The following is a 6,109-nucleotide window of genomic DNA, read 5'->3' on the forward strand; positions in this document are numbered from 1 at the left end:
CCCCTTGCCCCTCAGCCACCCTGCCTCCCAAGAGCAAAGGAAAAAGTCAGCTCTGCTAGCCTTTGGGTGCAAAGCAAATATCTGCTGGGGAGAGAATTCCCTTAGCTATGAGGAGGAGAGGTGCAGGGAGCAGCCAGTGAATTAAAGGGGTTTTTTTGTTCATGTGTATTTTTTTTTTTAAGGACGTATACATCACATTAGTACTGCTGCCTTAGGAGGCAGCAGCAGCAATGTGGCTAACGAATGATTTTGAGAAGCACTCTTCACTTTTTGCCCTCTGAAACATTAACGAACCTTTGGAAACGTAACAATTTTATAAAGGAAAAGCAAGTGACATGAAATGAAAGACCATCCACACAGTTCAAAGAGCCCATGAAGCAAGACTGAGTGCAGCCGTTTAAAAGCTTCAGACATGCACAAAGAACCGGTGTATTGATTTACCAGCCTGTTGGGAGGAACAAAGCCTTCTTTAGAAGCACGGGGTTGGGGGAGTCTCCACTCAGGAAGCTTTGGTTAACACTCCTGGAAATCTGCAAAGACACATTCCAGCTCCTCCCCAAACTAAATCATTTAAAGAGAAATTCTGCTTCTGAGTGACAGCCAAACAGTACTTCTTTGATTAGTGGCAGGGGAAGAGGGCTGGGATGGTCAGCAGGAGTGTCACTTTTGTGCTGGATAGAAAAACTTAGAGCAAAAGCTGTCTTCCCACAATTCCTCTCTCACTCACAGGCTGAACTTTTAGCACTGCAGACAGACATTGGAAGACATCCGGGCTCTGCTCCCCAAACCTTGAAAAAAAAAAAAAAAAAAAAAAAAAATCTATATTCATAGGCACAGCCAAGCAGCATAGTGCAGACCCCAAGAAGGCCACAGAGCAATGCACAGGAAGACCCTAGAAACAACACCATAGTGTTTTGTGGAGGCACTGGGGAAAGACGGCCACTGCTCGGCACATCCTGAACCAGCTCTGTGCATCATCAGAAAAGCTCCACGTCACATGCAGCTCGCACTGAGCCAGGCAGGTATCAGTTCAACGATCAGGTAGCATGTTTATTACCCAGGATTTTATTTTCCCTTTATGGCTTCAGTGACTGCAGGTGCCATAAAGGAATTCCACAAAGGAGCTGCAGGCAGGCTTCCTTTGCATGCACAGAGGCTATCGCGTGATTCAGGCGAGTGCTGACATTTTTATTCTTTACAATGAATTGTGGCCACTGGTTTCAATAGAAGATTTAAGTTGTGCTATACCCCAGACAGGGCAGAAAGGCGCCATTCTAACATATGCATTTCAAATTACCTACAGCATTATTAAGTGGTTACCACCTGCTCAGAATGCTAATGAAAATACACTGGGCCAACAAAACAGACACCCCCTTGAAACTCTACTTACAGCTCAGAGGAGAAGAAAACACTTTGGTCAGGGAATTACAATAGACATGAAACTTTGGCAATCCTAGTACCAGCTTCTCAACAGAGAACGCACCACATGGCAGTGTATGTAGAAAATCCAGAGTATCCCCAAGTCTCCTCTGCAAATGCAGATAACACAACCCTTATTTAGACTAACACCAGAATGCAGTTCAGCTGAAATTGATAGGGTCGTCCTTAATCAAACAGCAGCTAACTGCCTACAAGGCTTCCCTTTGTGTGGTCTTTAAAAGGAGATGATGCCATAACATCTCGAGAATAAAAAGCAGCTGAAGATGAGGAGGCTTTTAAGCAATGTGATTATGTGACCAAATCATCAGCGCGGATGCCACGGAGAAACAATGAAAGGATGTAGTGCTAACACTATAGCAAGAGGGAAACACTTCCTACCTCCTAATTGACTGCTACTGCTCGGGGACTATGAGCGAAAGCAGCACTAATACAGGCTCTTCTCAAGGGGAACATGCCAAAAGCTGGCCATAGTTCTCTTTAAGCAAGACAAGCCTGTGCCACTGTAGCCTCTCTGACTCTTCTTCCCAGAGATCACATATTGTGCACTCATCCTGTAGCTTTTGGAAATTCTTAATAGCAACAGGACTGCAAATGCCTTCTGAAGCAAAGGCACAATTCGGGTGGTGCCCTCTAATACCTAATTTTGGCTAAGAGTGACTTTTCTAGAAGTGCATGACACATCCTACTTCCCTGGGTACAGATCACCCATTATTCTCCACTACTGAGGCACTCCCTGCACACAAACTACTCTGCTATTCTCAGGAATGAACTCTCCAACTAGAAAAAGCCACACATGTATTTAATGCAAACATGAACAGAGGCTCCATGACTTGCTCAGCAGAAACTACAGGTTTCTGGACAGTGTCTCTGTGCAAGCAAGTCCTGTGCTACAGGTCCTGAGCAGAGGTACTGCTGCCACCAAGCCCTGCACAACCAGAGCTAATGATTCACCTGTTGGTTACCATGCTCCAGCTATGAAAAGGAGAAAGACTGTCACTAGAAACATGGGCTCAACATGATGCTTGACACGAGCTGAAGCATTTTGAACCTTTGTTTGTAGTGATGCAGGTGACTAGTTTCCACAAGAGAAGCACCATGTAGCTTGGTGTAACCCAGCCCATTTTTACATTACCCTGAAAAGCAGGCTGCATGCATATGCAGTACCTGACCCCTCAGATGCTTGGCAGAACACAGATGGTCTCCTGAAAGAGTCCACCAAACCCTAACTGGTTACAGCTTCCACTCCAGCCAGCAGTCACCCCAAGGAGCTACACGTGCAAACAGAAATGGATGTGGCAAATCAGGCTAAGGCTGCTGACAGAGGGCTTCATGTACAATGGTGGCACTTAGACCCCTCTGTCTCCACTGTGCAATGATGGTGAGCGCCGTGGAGTGGACAGGATGCAGGCACAGAGTTAAGTGCCTGTGGCTTGGAAGCAGGTGCCCTTCTGCAGCTGGCACGGGTGCAACTGCACCAGCACAGTCCCCATGTCTGACTTCTGAGCACAGACAAGGCCTAGACAACACTGCTTCAGCATGTTACCTCCCTCCAGCTGCAGCCCCTTCCACACTCCCTGTGCCATACACAATATCCTGAGCTGGTCACCAGGTCAGTGCTCTTTGCTCCACGGGGCCCCCCTGCCAGCACACCAACCAGCAGAGTCAAAGGGCAGAGACAGGCGTGACCATGATGTGGAGACCCCAACATTGAGACCACAGCATACCTGTTCAGGCTGCTCTCTCTTCACAATTCTGTGGCAATACAGGTGCAGCATAACCGTTCCAGCTTTCCAGGGTCAGTGTTGGGGCACTCTGGCTCACCTGTACCCCTACAGAGTCACACAGACACAATCATTCTGGTGGAACGGCTGTTGCATGTTCATGCTCCCTCTCCACTTTTACAGCAGCAAAAAGTGCATGTTTGTCCATAGCCTGAGCTTATGCATATAGTATATCTGAAGCAGGTCGGGCTTCACCACACTGTGCACTCATCTTTGCTGAGTAAACATCTGTCCTCCGTCCCACTCATCTGATCCCCGCCCCCCTTCATTGCCTCACACCTGAAATAAGACTGCCAGGGCAGGTCCTCTTTGTAGTGTGAGGCTTGCAGCATCCAAGCAAGCACTGTAGAAGACATAGTAATATGCACTGAGCTGGTACCATGAGTCTCATCTCTCCCTTTTGTTAGCACAAGGTTGAAAAGCTTTAAAAAAAGAAAAAGTTTAGCTTCTTTTGCCAAACAAGTGCTTAATATAGTAAATGGAAAGTCTGCTTTGCTTTAGACCTTTCACAGCCAAAGTTCAGGATTTTGCACTGTTTTTTTTTTTTTTTTTTTTTTGAAGTGGCAAAACCCCAGCACTTGGAAATACCACTCTCTTGCCTACTGTCAGCATTTAGGAACCACAGCAGTTACTGATATTAGGACAAGAAGCCACTGACCAAATAGGACACTGGATGGGGTTGCTGTCAGAGGGAAGGAGCAGTCAGGTAGCCACAACAAAACCAAGTACTGCAGGCAGGGGAACAAGGAATGCTAGGACAGTCACGTGTGGGTTCTCCCTACAGATAAGGCTTGAAACAACTTTTGTCTCTTATAAACAGCAGCACTGAATCATTTTAACCCAAGCATCACTGTAGACAGCCACAGGCAAAAATCACAGCAAAATGACAATCCTAAGGCAATTCAAATTCAAATGCATCCTCCACTATCTTATCAAAGCCAACAGCAGCATACACATACCACAGAAACTAATCTCTTATACCTTCTATACCCACCTTTAAAAGTTCCTGTCCAGTTTATTTTCATCAGGGACAGTAGCCCACAGATGCTCTGAAACTTTCTTGCTCACAGCTTGGCTTAGAACAGGATGGTAAAGAAGTTGCTAGATATAGCCTGAAAAAAGATACGGTGCTAAACCTGAGATGCTCCCACGAACATCTAGGTTGTGCCTATTAACACAAATAGCGCTGATGCCGCCATAAAGGATAGGAAAGGCCAGAACAAGGGAATCTGGTCATTTCATTCAGCTGCTTTAGTCAGTCGCGTCCCATGGAGATGTCCAAGAGCACGACAAGTTATGTGATGCACATATTGATCAAGTCCACAGTGCTGGTCAGACCGGTACATCAGTTACACACAGGAGCACCTGAGGCAAGGAATGGTTAGTGACCACTTGAATGACAGCAGCAGTCCTGGTTTAGGATGAACGATAAACTGCCAAAAATTACAGAGCACTAGGCAGGGCAAACCTTATACAAGCTACACGTATGCTCTGCCAACACACGATCTCTCAAATACCTGGACCCAAAAGTACAGTGGGTACCGTACATATACATGAGTGTGTGCACACGTGCACTTACATCACCAATTCCGTGTACCTTCATGTACATTGCCAGAACTGGGAAGCAAAAATTTGCCTTTGGTTCCCTAAGTTCCTGTTCAGATGCTACAAAGTGCAGGAAAAGCTGCTTTTTTAAAGGACCTTCCCAGTACGCAGGACTGTTACTGGACTGGACAAGCCTATTTTAGAGCTGTTAGCTGTGGAAGGTATGCAAGTTATGCAGGCTTGGCAAGTTCAGCTTAGAGAGAGCCAGGAAGCTTACCTCTCTGACCAAATGTAGTCAAGGGAATAGGGCGAACATTTGAAAGCCAACAAGCATGCAGTTGCACCGCTCTAGTTTAAGAATGATTAGACTCATTCATATCTAATTGCTGCTACTTTGTAAAGAGCCCCTTAAAAAAAGAAGGCTACAGGCTACATGCTTCCACACTGCAAAGCAGGCTTCTCTGGTCTTGCAAAGCTCTTGGAGAGTCGGTGGTCTAGCAAGGAAGCTGAAAAGAACATTGCAACGCTATTTTTGAATGGGAGCATGTCACTGTGTTTTCTTACCAATAAGTCAACAGGGGATTGCAAAAGTCAAGACATTAAATCTCCACTGCCATGTTTAATGGAAACCTTCACTCAGAAGCTGATGAGCAGTCAGAAAGCAAAACTCCTTTTATGTTTTAGCGCACAGTTAAAAGTCACCAAAATTCTCCGTAACTGTCTTCATCATAAATTCCCATCTACTTTGCCTGCAAGAGTCATACAGATTTCTACAGCACTGAGTCAGAGCTGCAGGAAGGCTCCGAGGCCGTCACACAGGTGAGTAAAGCAGGCATGTAAAGCTATCTCCACACAAACGCCTGGGTTTGCGCATGCCCCAGGAACAAAGAGCACAGCCCTGTGCTGACCCATCATCTGTCTGAAGTGCCAAACACTGCGTCTGACCTGCAGGAACTGTGACAGCAGCATCCGCAAGACATTTAATCCCAATTCCTCCAGCATCAACATCAGGGCGACTGAGCTCACTTATACTGCTACAGGCTCGCGAGACCTAACAGTGACTCTAACAGCGGCTGCCCACTCTCCTCTTCCAGCAGCTACAACACGCATTTGTCCGTGTCCTTTGCTCAGTGGACAACAGCCAAGGACTGGACCAGCAGCGAGTCTATCCCCACCATGGACCCGAGCCGAGATGCAAATGGTCAGAAGCGTGACTCTACCCTGTCGCAAGAGTTTACACAAACTAGCTTCTAATTTTCAGAAGCCGCAAAAAAGTAGAAACAAGTTCAACACCTTGAACAACTGGAGTTTAGTCACGGAGCAGTTTCACAATCGTAGGCTGA

At 46.4% G+C, this 6,109-nt stretch overlaps 1 protein-coding gene across 2 annotated transcripts in view; it reads right to left on the reverse strand.

Annotated features, from left to right (window-relative positions):
- STK40 (serine/threonine kinase 40) overlaps positions 1–6,109 on the reverse strand; it is a 34,952-nt gene that overhangs the window by 27,904 nt on the left and 939 nt on the right. Inside the window, exon 1 of one of the 2 annotated variants that reach the window (XM_059729449.1) lies at positions 1,391–1,513. The exons of the other annotated variant lie outside the window; for it this stretch is intronic. The gene's annotated coding sequence lies outside the window, so the exon portion shown is untranslated. Of the gene's footprint in view, positions 1–1,390; positions 1,514–6,109 lie in introns of those variants that run through there. 2 annotated transcript variants of the gene reach the window in all.

The sequence above is a fragment of the Alligator mississippiensis genome, chromosome 6 (genome assembly GCF_030867095.1).
Source record: "Alligator mississippiensis isolate rAllMis1 chromosome 6, rAllMis1, whole genome shotgun sequence".
In the NCBI taxonomy this organism is placed as follows: domain Eukaryota; kingdom Metazoa; phylum Chordata; order Crocodylia; family Alligatoridae; genus Alligator; species Alligator mississippiensis.